The sequence below is a fragment of the Mauremys mutica genome, chromosome 4, assembly GCF_020497125.1.
Source record: "Mauremys mutica isolate MM-2020 ecotype Southern chromosome 4, ASM2049712v1, whole genome shotgun sequence".
Taxonomy (NCBI): Eukaryota; Metazoa; Chordata; order Testudines; family Geoemydidae; genus Mauremys; species Mauremys mutica.
Window position 1 is genome coordinate 65,685,897 of NC_059075.1, and position 15,738 is coordinate 65,701,634.

Below are 15,738 nucleotides of genomic sequence, written 5' to 3' on the forward strand. Positions count from 1 at the left end.
AAATGAGTAGGGTAGGGAGAAAGAGAAGGGACCTTTGGGGCTGTTTGTCCCTCCTTTTTATAGTTTCAGTCCCCTTCTTGAAAAAATATTTCCAGCTGAGACCCAGAAAACAAAGGGCTTGTCTACACTGTGACATTGTCACCAAAACTTTTGTCTTTCGTGGGTACTTAAAGCCCCCCGCGAAAGACAAAAGTTTTGCTGACACAAGCGGCAGTGTGAATGTGGCTTTGTTGGCAGGCGCGCTTTCCTGCCAACAACCCTTATGTCGCTCGTAGGGCTGGAAGTATTTTGTAGGCAAAAGTGCCGACAAAATACCGATAGAGAATATTCGCGCACACTGACTAAAAGCTGCATAGTGTAGACAAGCCCAAAGAGTCTGTGTGGAAGCATATTCCCTGCTGTTTTTTTCACCTGTTTGAATTTCCTTTGTTTTCCCTTCCTGCTTGATGACTCAGTTTACTGCTTAAATGCAAATTAAGGCAAGCATACATTCCTTCCTTTGTTTAGGACAGACCTGACTTCTGCCTGGGCAAGGCTGTGGGGTTTGGAACGTGTGTTAATATCATCATACAGGGGAATTTTATAACTTCACATACAATATTGTCACACACATTTTACCAGAACAATATTGACCACAAATTATGAGTTTCAAATGATACCTTACAAGGCATATTTTGTACAGATATTATCACAATAGTGTGAAGGGTGTGAGTACATGGGTGTATTCCATTACAGCCACCTCACTAAAAGATCTTAAAATTGAAAGACCACCCTGTACTAGTGTCCACACTCCACCCTTATCCTATCACAATTCCTGTTGCAACACTTTATTCTTGAAAACCTCCAAGAATGTGAATTCCACAGCCTCCTTAGGTAATCTGTTCCAGTGCTTACCTAGCACTATAGTTAGAATGTTTTTCCTAATATCTAATTTGAATTTCTCTTGCTGCAAACTAAGCAGATTACTCCTTGTCCTACTCTTGGTGGACAGGGAGAACAATTGACTGCTATCCTCTTTATAAAAACCTTTGACATATTTGAAGACGGTTATGTCCCCCCTCAGTCTTCTCTTCTCCTCTTGTTTGGCTCTATGACTGTCTATTTCTGTTTGTCTATTTTGTTGATTGAGATGGAAAGCTATTTTGATCATGGACTGCCTTTTACCCAGGTTATGCAGTGCCTAACACAAACAGTTCCTAGCTATTGTTAGTGCCTGAAGGTGCAACCATAATACAAATAATAAATAACCATTGCCAACATTCTGAAGGAAAATAATGTTTTTGTGTCAATCAAAAGGCAAACAAAGATATTGATTTATCAACCACTCTACAACATTTCCTATGTATGCCACTTCCTCAGCTCCATTTATATTGAAAACCCAATCCACACCTTCATCTCTTCTTGTCTTAACCATTTCAATTCCTCCTTCTATTTGGCTTCCCCAAGTCCCAGAATCTAGCATGTGCAGAATGCTGAACCCTACTTTGCAGGCAGTAGATACATCCTCCCTCATCTTCAGATACTTCACTGGCTATGCATTCATTTTAGTATCTTGTTCCAAAACTACCTCTTGGGGCTAAGTTCTGCACATCATGGAAGTTGATGTGATTTCATGGGGTGTAAATCAGTGGAAACTTTAGCATTGGGTATTGAGAACCTTCTGTGGACTAATTCCAGTCTTAGTGGACCTTGTCTCCCTCTACTCCTTTTCTCACTTCTTCCACTCCTCTACCAATGGCCTCCCTTGACATAATCCCTAGTTAGCACTAGAGTTTTCTGCTCTGTAGCTCCTGCATGTAGAACTTTTCAATATCTGCATCCTCAACTCTCAAAATCTCATTTGAAGCTTCTTTGCTCCTCTTTTGATATCTCCCCCTTTAAACATTACAACAATTTAACTCTGTAAACTATTTTGTGGTTCAGTGTTTATGAATGCTATGCAAAATAAGGCTGAATTGTATTGTTTCTTTGTTCCCCTCACTTCATGTATTAACACAAAGAGCTTGAATTTGTGCTTCCAAAATGTCACATGATCATTTACTTTTTGAAAACCTGTGTGTTTAAAAATATTTCTATTTATATTAGTTTTGTATTTACACTAGTTGTCAGTGTACTTTAAATAAAGCTAAAACATGTTACACAATATTTGCCTTATAAAGGCTTCTTAGTTATATTTTTAGCACTTATGAAATATATACTTTTGTCAGGGTTTTATCAGAAAAATAGTTAATACTAGTTAAACTGAACTAGAAAATTATCCCAGGATATTACTCTGCCTACCACCAATGTCACATCAAGGACTGAATATTTCAGTATCTTACACCACTTTAGGGCCAGAAAACTTGATTTCTATTCTGTCTTTCTTCTTCTATCCCTCCCAAAAGAATACAGAGACAGCACTTAAAGGGAAATTACCAGGTCAAATTCAGACCAAAATGTAGGCTCTGTAAAAATGTTTTTCAAAATTTAAGATCAGGGGAAAGGTTTTCATGCCAACAGATTTTAAATATATTTTCCTGCAGTGTTTCCAGCCCAAACATTGCAGAATTATGCTAGCACCTGAAAACCAGAAAGTGAAGTTGACTAGAAATATTAACCAAGTAAAAGTGACCAGTCCACTTTCATTGTTCAAGCTCAACAAAGGAACAGTAAACAAAGCACAAATAAATTAAACCATAAAAAATCATTTCAGTTTTAATAGTATAAGGTGCTGCTTACATAAGTAATATTTTATTTGTATTTGTTTTTCAATAAAAAGGGTCAGTGGAGACAGACTCCTGTCATGTGACAGCGGCATTAATCTTTTTTGCCCTGAACTGTGTCATGAGACCAGGAAATAAAGAGTAAATCACATGGCAAAACTCCTGTGCTACATAGTTAGGTCAACCTCCACTGTAGACACAGATACAGCAACAGAAGAATTCTTCCAGTGATCTGGCTACTGCCTCTCAAGGGGGTGAATCTACTATAGCAATAGAAAAAAAAACCCTTCTATCACTATAGCAAGTATTTACACTGCAGCATTACAGCAGCGTAGCTGCAGCACTGCAGCTGCAGCACCGCCACCATGCCGCTGCAGCACCGCCACCATGCCGCTGCAGGCCAGCACTTGTAGTATAAACATACTCTTAGGGTAGGCTTTTGACACAAAGGGGCTGGAGCAGGGGCCAGAATTCAGCTGTTAATTGTAAGATCTTTGGGGCAGACACAATGACTTCCTTCCAGTTTGTACAGTACCTAGCACAATAGGAGCCCTAATCTTGATCAGAGTCTCTAGATTTTACCCTGATATAAATATTAAATGCTTATTAATAAGCCAAACAGAGATGGTGGTTCTCAGAAGGGTGCTGCTGATACCTCAAACATCACTTCCCACTGGGAACATTAAGAGACAGAAAACGTAGCTCCCAGTTGGAATGATGAGAGAGGCAGGGAGTCTTTCAGAGTTGTTCAAGTTCTATTTTTTTAAAAACAATATTTAATTTAACAGCGACCTAACTTAACAACAGCTTGGAATGTCTTGGCTTTTCTCATGCATCCCAATGGTGATTTTCATCTGTGTCTTAGCCGACATCATCACAGGGGGCAGATTCTTACATCACTGACATAAGGCCTCTCGGGGACCTTCATCAGTGGAGAATCAGGCATGGCAGAGCTTCACTCCACCACATATGCTCCCTCCCTTTATGTTGTGGAACAGATTTCAGTGTAGGAGATGCAGCCACCTCTGCCAGCTTTATCCTGGTGGAAATTCCCCTTAGACAGGGGGAAGTCTCCAGTGGGAATCTCCAGCCACTTCAGGTTCACTTTGCACCACTTTTGCACACAGTACACACTGAACCTGGCAGACTGGAGAATCCAGCCCATAATGTATACTGATAGTTTCTAAGCCACGATGGAAAAATCAACATCAAGTCAAATCGCTACATCTTCAAAGATAATGCAAGCCATGAAAACATGGACAACTTAATCAAAAACATTCTGAAGCAAGCAGAGCCAGGCTGCTCTCACTTTATTGTTCAGCTTCACTGAATTCGTAGCTTTGTGCAATGGGATTTCAGCTGTTTGTGCACACATGATGTTTTTGTCAACTCTAATGCTTCTTAAATTTTTAATGGACTTTGCAAGATTTCCATGGGGCTTCTTGTCATCAGAAAAAAAGAGATGGTTGCGGGTTTCACATACAAGAGAACTTGGGCCAGAGTTGAAAGTAAGCCGGTCCAGTATGGCATACCAGTAAGAGCTGGTACACAGCCGACTGTACTGGCAGGGCTGATAAGGGGGGCCAAAAGCCAGAGCTCCGGGCCCTTTAAATCACTGCTGGAACCCCAGGGCAGCTGCGGCTGCTGGGAGCCCCAGGGCTCTGGCAGCGATTTAGAGGGCCCGGGCCTCCAGCCCTTTAAATTGCTGCTGGAGCCCCGTGGTAGCGCTGGCGGCAGTGGCCAGGAGCCCCGGGCCCTTTAAATCACCGTCAAGCCGCATTAAAGGGCCGGCTGGGGGAGTCTAGCCCCAGCCCTGCACCTTCTGCCAGAGGCCCCACCCCTTATGGTTGAGCCGCCCCTACCACCTTGCTCAGGACCCCGGCCGCCCTGCGTACCGGTAAGTCCCTTAAGTTACTTTCACCCCTGACTTGGGCTCTGAATGGGCATGAAAATTGCAAACTGAAAACATTAAGAGCAACATTTTCAGTAAAAAGCTAAAAACATCAGAGAACACTCTGTGCATCCTCTGTTATTTTAGATTTTTGTAATCAGAGAAGAACATGATAAAAGAAACAATCTTTGCAGACTCATTCTGGGACAGCATAGATGACTTTGTTCACCACAAGTATTAAACAGCAGTTTGTATAAGGACCCGTGTCTTACACTGCCGTACCAGTAGCCCCAAACCACATGTGGAATAACGGTTATGGGAGTGATTCAGTTTCCATGTTATTCTAGTCCTGGATGGGCCTCCCTCTACCATAGGCAAGACATTCCCCACTTATTGGCAGTCCCTTCCCTTCTCCCCTGGTGACCAGACACCTGGAACAATCTAGGATGTTTGCTGAATGAGGGGGTGCTGTCCAAAGAAAAGTCAGCATGTTTCAGTAGCATTCCACTGCTACTGGCAAGTACTTATAAAGGATTCTGGCTTCCTACCTTTCAGAACTAGGGATATTCCACGATTTCACCATCACCTGCAAGGAAATAATTTTTCTCCGCCTATTCAGAATTCAGTTATTTGCTATCTAACAGCAAAATAGAGCTATTCCTCCTCTTCTCTCTCTCAGCAAGGATCATCAGTTCTAAACCATTGCCCAGCCTCCCTAAACTACTCTAAACTTTAGAAATGTTACATGACAGCACTCTGCACTTCGGCCATGGTCTATGTCAAAATATGTGAAGGGTTGCTGTGCTATGTGGCAGAGATGAGTGAAGGACAAAGAGAAAATTCAGGCCCCTTCCTATCAAGATGAAGGAAAGATTCACAAGGAATAATTTATTTGAAAAAAATTTACTTTAAAAAACAAATCAAAACATCTCTTTATAATTAGTCTGAACAAACCTCAGAATTCTTAAGTGTATTTGCCATTCAGAATTATTCTCATGGATTTCTTCATTGGATATTTCTTGCGCTGCAGACCAGTCTCAAGTTTGCTGTGGATATTTGCAATCTGAAATATGTGCAGTATAGGTTAGTTACATAAACCATGTTTTTAAGTGGTGTGGAGGGAGGATGAGGAGGTTGAATTGTGGAGAAAGAAATTAAATGTGTTTGAGTTTTTTAAAAACAACAACAGGATATGTGCCGATCATCACTCTGATCCCATTGTTTGTATGCTGTATCCCTCCCGCCCCCCACTGTGTCTTCTTAGATTGTACATTTTTCAGGGCAGGGACTGTGTCTTCCCATGCATTTGGAAAACACCTCACATATGGTGGGTACTACTGCAAATCCAGTAATAAATATGTAGATAATACATTATTTATCTTTCCTGCCTGGATGATTTATGTCACCAACCAACACAGCTCAAATTTCAAAGTACATATATTCAGTTGTAATATTTTCAGTTCATGATGTATTGGTTAGTTATGTAAGTCATCCTCTCATGGAAAACCACCACCACCACTTGACTGATGTAACTAACCGACAGCTTGAATTTCAAAATGTATGCAATTTACATTGTATCAGTTAGTTATGCAAGTCACATGGTGCTGCTTCTATTCCCTCTTTGAATAACTTACACAGTAAACACCTCAGCACACAGTCTGATTTTGACAATAGAATATGCAATGTAAAATTTGCTGTTGGTGAATATTCAAATATGCAAGCTAAAATTAGTTTTGTGAGTACTCACACTAATAAAGCTTGAGCATTCAAATGTTTGTGGGAAATTACCATGAAAGTGTTGTAAACATGGTCAAATTAAAATTCATTTTCAAATTCAAGTTGAATATTCATGGACAATTTTTTCCTCACCTCATCTTCTGGAAAGAAAATGTACTTAGGAAGGAAGTGTAGCTGAGATTTTCAAAGCTATATTAGGGGATGTGGATGTCCAATTCTTATTAAAATTATAGGAATTGGGTAGCAAATCCCTTAGGCAGCTTTGAAAAAAATCTCATCCTGCATCTTTAGTAGGGTGAGATACTGAACTGCCTTCTTTGGCTCAAAAGTAAAGAACTCCATTGGGAAGCTGAACAGTCCCATTCTTTAACTACCGAGCCTATACTACTGCTTATTTAACTACGAGAGAAAGGAGGAATGTGAAATTAGAAAAAAGCAAAGATAGTAGTGATACCAAATGGTGGTCCAGGTACTCTGCTCCGGGGTATGGGCTTATTGTCTTCAGTTTCTCAAACTCACTGAAGTCCCCCTGAAACTCCCTATTTGGAACATAAACTTTATTTAAATATGCCAACCGAAAAGCTCCTATAAAAAGGCTGATAGGGCCTGATTCAATTAAAACAAAAGTGAAATTGTTCTGTGCCATTAAGCTGGAACATCAGAGCAACATGCTTGCACAATGGCCATCACAACGATGCAGAGGGCCTATGTTAAAAGACGAGGTTTTTAATTTTTAAAAACAAACTGTCCAATAAGCTGTTTCATAACAGTTTCACCATTACAAATCTCCCAAAATATTTAAAGATATATGACACTTATATACCACCCTTCATCTCAGGAACTCAAAGTGGTCCTCAAATCCATTTTGATGTAGTAAGTATTCTAGGCAGAGCTGATAGCACTGCTTTTAGTTAAGGTTCTTCGATAGAATCCTGTTTTTAGTTGCTTATAACTTTGCCAAACTTTAACTGTATGGGGTTACATTTTCCATCCTGGGTGTCTGCATCAGGCTAATTTTTAAGTTTCAGCTGTTTTGCCCATTTTAAAAAAATTCTTACAACTTTTTCATTGAGAAACTCTGGTGTCCCCATGCTTTGGAGGAGGGGCTTGAAATTATAGCAGGGGTTGGCCCGTTTAGGCCCTCAAACATTGTCTAAGACAGCAGTTCTCAAACTTTAACAATCCCAGGACCACCATTCTGATTTAAATTTATTCATGGGTGCCCAAGCCTCCCGTTCAGCCCCAGACCCAGCCACCACTCCACCCCTTCCTCCAAGGCCCCACTCCATCTCTTCCCACCCCCGCCCCTCCTCTTTCCCACCTCTTTCCACCCCCTCCCCCGAGTGTGCCCTGTCCAAGCTTCTCCCACTCCCTCCCAGCACCTCCTTCATGCCGCTGAACAGCTGTTCCCCAGCGTGCAGGAGGCGCTGGGAGGAAGGTGGAGGAGCTGAGGGAGGGATGGGGAGGAATTGATCAGCAGGGCCTGCGGACCCCCTGGAGTACCCTCGCAGACCCACAGGGGTCCCCGGATTCCAGTTTGAGAAATGCAGGTCTAGGAGATCATTGCATTTCCCAGGTAATTGAAGTCACTCCTCTTCGGACTTCATATCTTATAACAGAGTTGGTTGATATTTTTTTAAATTTGGTATTTTGCCACAATTCTTCACAGAAATTTCAAAAATTGACAAAAAGAAGGAACAATCGTTTGTAAAATTTCATCCTGTTTTTTTAATCAGCTCTACCTTATACATTACGATCCCTGAGACACACTACGGTAACACATTAGTTGCACAACAAGACTGACTGTACAAGACATTGTAACTGCCTTGTAAGATAATACTCAGGAGAATAGCTGAGAGGATAAACTGAATTAGGTGCAATGGATTTGACTTAATTACCCATGAGGTCCCTTCTGTTCTTATGGATCAAATTCTGCTGTCAGAGCCACATACAGGATTAATATGGAACCCCTACCTACATCCAATGTTCAAATTTAGAGCTGATTTCTGAGATATGGTTCTATGATGAGATACATTAACAAGTGGAGCTGAATGAACAATTTTGAGTGGATATTTTATTTCTATTATTTTAGTCTCTTTTGTTATTTAATACTTTATTCTACAAATTATTGGTCTGTGGTTTGTTTTCCAGCAGTTTACTGCAAGAATTTATTATTACACATTTATGGCTTGGTTAGTTTTGATTGGATTGTAGGTTACACAATATTTTTTCTGTTCCCTGATTGGATAAGTGTAACTGAGCATCAGGTTTCCAATACAATTACTTGGTTTCTGTGAATATTTGCTTAAAATTCACTGTTGTCAACTTTTCTGCCAGTAAACTCATTCACTAAAATATTCATGCAATGCAAACACAGAAGGGGCGTGAGCCCAGGTGAAGCAAATTCAACTTTTAATTCAAGTGGATATTTGTGGGAAATGGTTTTGGTATCCAGTTAGCTCTGTTAGCAACCATGAGATGCAGCTGTTGTTTCAGGACTTGGCCTGGCTCAATTCTTTCCAGCCAGCTCCCTTTCCCGATCAGTCCTGGTCCCATTTCTGAACGGGGCTTCTCGAGCCCTTAGCTCAGCAGCAGATGGTAACAACATACTGAAATACAGGCATACTTTATACAGGAAAAGACAAGTTCTTAGCCCAACTATCCCATCATGCACTGCAATATTACAGTAAAAGCACCTCACTTAGAATAATGTTGTTGAAGTCTGAAATATAACAATTGGACACGTTATGCTACTAGTGAAAATAGAGGCTGAAGGAAGAATATGAGAGACAAGCTCCTCTCCTCAATATCTGTAAATCCTTTAGACACAACCCCAACCTAATTATTCGCCTCTTCTTGTCAACTGTTGGGAATGGGCCACATCCACCCTAATTGAATTGGCCTCGATAGCACTGACTCCCCACTTGGTAAGGCGACTCCCATCTTTTCATGTGCTGTATATTTATACCTGCCTACTGAATTTTTCACTCCATGCATCTGATGAAGTGGGTTATAGCCCACAAAATCTCATGCCCAAATAAATTTGTTCATCTCCAAGGTGCCACAAGGACTCCTCGTTGTTTTTGCTAACCCCATCCTAATAGGCACAAGTATCCAATTCTCTCAGCTGCAACTTCTCCAGATTCTCATCAATTCTCATCCTTCTCATCAATTCTATCTCTAGTATCCTAGCTTCCTTTAAATTTGATTTGCAATACTTACATTTTTATACTTTTAAACCTACATCAAACAAATGAGTAAAAATCTCCCTACTATTTGTTTAGTGTCTGGAGATGACTCACTGCCCATCTCCTTTGATTATTTTAAAAGGAAGATGTTAGTGTCTTAATTTTACATAAAACCTTTTTTAAGCAATTAAAGTGGCCAGCTACAATCTCACACCCCAAAGTTCTCCTCTCTTTGTCATGATAAGATCCCCCTTAAATTCCCTCTATCATATGACATGACAGAAAGGGAGTTCTGTTTCCCTAGAAGCTCAAGTATTCAGTTTTTATGATGATCAGGTAAACAAAAAAATAGCCCCAACACAACACTTACCTACCTACCCACCCACACACAGTCCCCAAAATGAGGCACAGAAGCGAAGCACAGTTTTTATATTCTGGGCTCCATGACAGAATTGAGCCTTAGTTGTATCCTTATTTTCTTTTGTAAAATAGATGCATTGTTTTGGTTTTTGCTAGGTTCCTGTGCATATTAATTGCCCAAATGACATCGTGGTTATTTAAATAATCATAAATTTATTCAAAACAAAGCTCAAATATTTCACTCCTTCTCTAGCACCACCTATAGAGAACCGTGTTGTTTGAGGAATGGGTGCACAGGGACAGGCAGTGGACATACACTGTTTTCTTTTACAGGGACAGTAAAACACTTATAGAATCTAATCACCAGGGGCCTCATTCTGTGAGGTGCTGAGCATTCTCACCTCTCATTGACATTGATGGCATCTCGGTATCTTGCCGGACTGGTCCCTGAGCCTGGGGAAAGGCCAAAAAATAAACAAAGGCAAGAATAAGCCAGAGCACATTAAATTCCTTCCGATATTTGCTTCTATTTCAACCTTTAATGACAAATTCTGATAATTATTTGTAAAGGAAATTAAATGAAGTATTGCAACCTTATGGCTGATTTTATTTGCCTAGGTCTCAGAAAATCCAAAGTCACAGTCCCTACCAATACCACTGAAATGAGACCACATTACATTATAGGCTAGCATGGTAAAGCGTAAAAGTGTTCATATGGAGAGATGCAAATTACTATATATTCAAAAGGGGAACAACTGGGATCAGCATTAGAAGCACTTTACATTTGGCGCTGGCTGCACAGGGAAAGATATTTGGCTCATCAATAATCATCAATAATTTTGATCAATTTTCCTCCTTAGTTAGCCCAGCATACACAGATTTTCAGCCCCTGAACACAACACTGCCATCTGCAGTTACAGGATTATGAGGAAGAGACCTTGAAGGAAATGGAGAGAAAGAGAGAAAAGCAGACAAAAGTGATAATAAGCAAGACCCCTGTTCTTATCTCATCCTTCTAACACAGAAGGCGGCACGCGAGCTGATTTTCAGTGGCACTCACACTGCCCGGGTTCTGGCCACTGGTCCGGGGGGCTCTGCATTTTAATTTAATTTTAAATGAAGCTTCTTAACCATTTTAAAAACTGTATTTACTTTACATACAATAGTTTAGTTATATATTATAGACGTATAGAAAGAGACCTTCTAAAAACATTAAAATGTATGACTGGCACACGAAACCTTAAATCAGAGTGAATAAATGAAGACTCGGCACACCACTTCTGAAAGGTTGCCGACCCCTGTTCTAACATTAGTATTCTGCATAGCTCCTTGCCTCCTATTAGCCTCCCTGACCAGTAGTTGAATACATCCTGCCAACATGTAGGTGCATCTAGCCAACTATATGCCAACTCCGTCCCTGTGGTCTTGCCAATTTACAGTACCCAGCTGCTGAATGTGCTAGGCAATGTTTTCCCCACACACTTTAATTATACATATAATATATTTGATATCAAGGGAGTTAAGTATTATACTTACGTTTTAGCAAGAGCAATTTAAACACAGCTACTGTAGCAAAAACCCAGTACACTGGCTCATGAGGTGCAGAAAGTTATAGACAGTTGAAAAAAATATCTGCTTTAAATATTACAGCTGGGACTGCTTCCATGTACCAAACATTTTGGTCAAGGCCAGATTAAGGTTTCAAGTGGCCTTAGGCAGGGAACAATACTATTTTGGGGCTTTGAGGCCATGGGAATATTCTGCAATTTCAAACGGCCCACTATATCTGTCTCTCAACTTTGTTTAGACATGGAACAGCTATGAGTCTGCTGGGTCACAGAGCTAGCTAAATAGAATAGCTATAAAATCTTTGTTTTCAGAAGCAATCTGCCACCTAAATGGTCCAATAAATATAAACACTACACCCTTCAATGGATAGGCCCCCAAAATACCATAGAATGTTGATCAGTCTCTTCATTCACCCTTCCTGCATAAGCTTGATTTAAATAGCTGCTGCATGAAATGAAAATCTATGTTGGCTTTTGATGCCCTGTACTATGCTGTAGGTAATGCAATACAACCTAGTTATACTGACAAAGAGTAAAAATTCACTAATAGGCTCTTTGTAAGAAATATTTTAGGTCATTGGTTTAGTCTTCTGCAATATCTTGATGCAACTGGTTACATTTCATGTGAGCTGTTGTGTTTACTGCAATTACTTGAAACATTTTCAGGCAGTATAGAAGTTGTCTAATTTGATGTTCCATTAAGACTCCTATTTATCTCTCTTTCATTTACTAGGGAAGCAAAAGCAACCTAGCTTGCAATAAATTTCTCCCTACCTTCTATTTTTGGAAAGCAGGTAAGTTTGCATATGGTTTATTTCCTTAGTCAAAACTTAGTCCTAGGGCACCGCTTGTTTACCTGTATTACTAAAATACACTTACTAGGGCCTCTCGCTGTTCCCATGCCTGAATGCTCTGACTGCAAGTGAGTATTTAAAGGAGCCATTGTTAGGGCCTTGGGCTGGGACCTGGTGGACTAGGGTGGGCCTGACTCCCCCTACCTCCTGCAGCCAGCCCACCCCTGGCCTAAACTTGTCTGCCTGAGCCAGGCCAAAGACCATTTATTGCTCTACCCTGGCAAAGGTGCCAGAGCCCCAAGAGTGCTAATTCCCCTTTGAGCCTTGCCTTTATATATATGTGGTAGTGAGCGGGTGTGGGTTCCCTCCAAGACTGATGGGGAGGGATGGCTACAGACCCCTATGTGAAAAAATCCACTATCTCTGTATGATTGCCTATTCATGGTCTCTGCACATCAAAGATGCAAAACTGAATACAGTAGTAATTCACAGATTCCTGGGTGTGCTTGTTCTGAGCTTTTGACTACAGAAAACCCCTTTAGTGTGGCTTGATGGATGGCTCACTGGCCAGAGCCCTTGCTGGAGCTGGGGAGTGATCTCTGGTAAGCTTATTAGCATGCAAGTAGGTTCTTTTACTGTTTTAAATACATTTTCTCTGTAATGTAAGAAACCATATGAACACATGTGCTTGCTTAGAAAGAGTGGTGTGGTAACTTATCACTGTGGCAACTACCCCTGTGCATAGGCTTTGAAAAGAAAGCATTGCAGAGCAGGCCTGCTTAGGCAGTCTGACTTTGCTGGGGAATTCACAGTGTAAGCAGGGAACCATCCAGCCTGGAAATACTCTGGTCAGGAGGGAGAGAGATGCGTGTTTCTGCCCAAGAAAGGTGACTGCTACGGAGCAAGCAGCTTAAAAGTAAGTGCCCTTGCTGGCCCATGGAGGGGGAATATAGATGCAGTCGCCCTGAAACTGGAACAAATGTGTCTAGTCCTTCTTGAATCCTACAAACCTCTCAGTCTCAATAACATATTGTGAGAAGGAGTTCCACAAGTTAATGATGGGGTGTGTGTGTGTGTGTGTGTGTGTGTGTATCCTTTTATTAATTTTTAATTTATTGGCACATCAGATTTACTGTATCAAGAAGTATTTTGGTCTCCTCAATAAACTATGCATTCTATTTTTCTCTCTCTCCTCATATGGAAGTCTCTCCAGGCCCTCAAATAATTTTTATTGCCCATTCCTGGACCAATTCTATTTCTGCTATATCTTTTCAGGTGACCAGAACTGAACACTGTATCCCAGAAGAAGACAGCAATTTTGACCAGTAGTTAGTCATTTGCTACCCTTCAGTATTCCCAGTAAAGCAGCTGATTTTAATAAGACTGTTTTTTATCAAGAGCTCAGCCACTTCATTTTTAAATTTCTTCAGAATAATTTCCCCTCATTCTCCTAGGTCTTGGCACCTGCCTCTTGGCTTCAATGGGAGTTTTTTTTCTGCTGAAAACTTTAAGAATCACAGTGGAGTTGGGTGGAAAAGTGTTTCCCTATCCTGTCAAATTTTTGAGATTTCAAAATTTTTCCTGTTTGGCATCAGGACAAAACTGAGACTTTTTATATCTTTCAGTGAAAAAACAGACAACCCAGACCACATTGAAATAGCTAATGGATTGATGGTTGGAGCACTTACCTGAGATATGGGAGACCCAGATTCAAGTCCCTGGTCTGTATCAGACAGAGAACAGACTTGAGTCTGACTCTCCCGCATTCAAGCTAAGTACCCTAATCACCCAACCATTGGCTAGTCTGGGGTGACTGGAGAACACTGTCTCTACCTAAGAACCTAGTTTTGATGTATCAGCATTTACCAAGAAAAAAACCTCTATCCTGGAGCAGTAGGTTGCATCTGAAAGGGAGAGCCAGCAGGGTCAGGAGACTGGGATTGTAGAATTGAGTGACACTGCTGCATTCTGAGCATAGAAGTGCTGCAGCGTTCTCCAGTGACATCATAGCTCTGGGATATTGGCCAAGAAAACAATTAGCTAGGATAGATTGACAAAACCTATAAGGATCCTGGACAAATTAAGAACGTCAGCAGCTCTGCCTGCCGGAATGCAACATGCATTTTTCTAGGCTGGCATTTTGACATTGCATCATGATGCAGGGGAGGTTGAGTTACCCAAACTTGAGATTATAACTGGAACACAAACAGAATTGGGTTTGCCACCCAGCCCTGTAATTGTCATGTGAAGGGTTTTTAATGATCACCTGCATTAAACTCAAATACAGTATGTGCTGACTGCCCCCACTAGCAAGGTTGCAAGGTGCATTCAGTCCAGAAAAGTTTAACTAAACTTTTAAAAAACAATTCCCCTCTGTGAATTTCAACTGGAAAAATAAATCTCTAATCTGTGACCTAATTACATGAGACTCTTGTGTTAGCACAGAATAATGCATTCTAGGCTAGATCTGAAGAGAACCAGGAAGTGCCAGAGGATTTCATAGGCTTGAAGGGAGCAGTGCAGGCGGAGACACATTTTTAAAAAGACACTTTTAACCTATTTCTGACTGCCCTGTAATGGATAGGAATATTCCGTTAGCACTTCATTGATTTAAAAAAAAACCCCAGAGGTAGTTACATATTTCTTAAAAATAAATTAACAAAACTAGGTAAATTGTCTAACTCACCTAAAAATAATGGTCCATCTACTACTATCCCTATATTACTTACAGGGGCAGATCCAGTTAGCCTTCCTCTGGATTTATTTGGAGATTAATTAAACATAACTTCTATTAATATAATAAATCATTTCTCCAAGGGTCTCTGTCTTCACTCCTTGATGAAGAGCTAAAATAGTTAAGACTCTTGTCTAACGTATGTATGGTTCTGTTCATTCTATTGGCATGTATCACAAAACAGGGCCGCACTGAAGTCAATAGGCCCCGCACAGACTGCAAGATCCTTTCCAAAGATACAGAGACAAATATAGGAGGCTAGAAAAACTTATTCATTTTGCATCAATCAGGCAAATGATGCTGGATTTATGACCAATCACATTGCAACTCTGGAATCAGCACAGCTCATAGATTTGGCAATATTTCAAGATGCAAGAGATTAAAGTGACCTTTTTTGCTTGCTAAATAAAATATTTAGAAATGTCTTAATTTAACCCCCAAACGTCCTCTTTAAAATGGTAAAGGTATGTTTACGTAGGGTAAATCAGCCTGGATAACACAATCATTTTAATTCAGTCTATGATTTCATTAATTTTATATGTTTTAGAGGAAAATTACTCAAGCTGTCCAAATCCTTAAGCAATTCTTAGACAAGAGATGACATTTCATTACTAAATTATCTCCCTTCCCCCAATTATATTTTCTCATGGCTCTGTCTTTTATACATCTATCTTCTACACTGTGACTTTTGGGGAAGGGGCTGTTTTATATATGTGTATTACTCAGTGCTGAGAAGATTGCTGGTGCTAAACAAAAATTTTATG

The 15,738-nt window shown here is 40.4% G+C and overlaps 1 long non-coding RNA gene across 1 annotated transcript in view; it reads right to left on the minus strand.

Moving 5' to 3' along the window:
• Window positions 1-8,777: 8,777 nt before the first annotated feature.
• LOC123370508 overlaps window positions 8,778-15,738 on the minus strand; it is a 32,415-nt gene continuing 25,454 nt past the window's right edge. The window contains exons 3-4 of the long non-coding RNA XR_006579439.1: window positions 10,280-10,331; window positions 8,778-8,939 (exon numbers count right to left, since the gene is read on the minus strand). This is a non-coding gene — a long non-coding RNA (uncharacterized LOC123370508). The remainder of the gene's footprint in view (window positions 8,940-10,279; window positions 10,332-15,738) is intronic.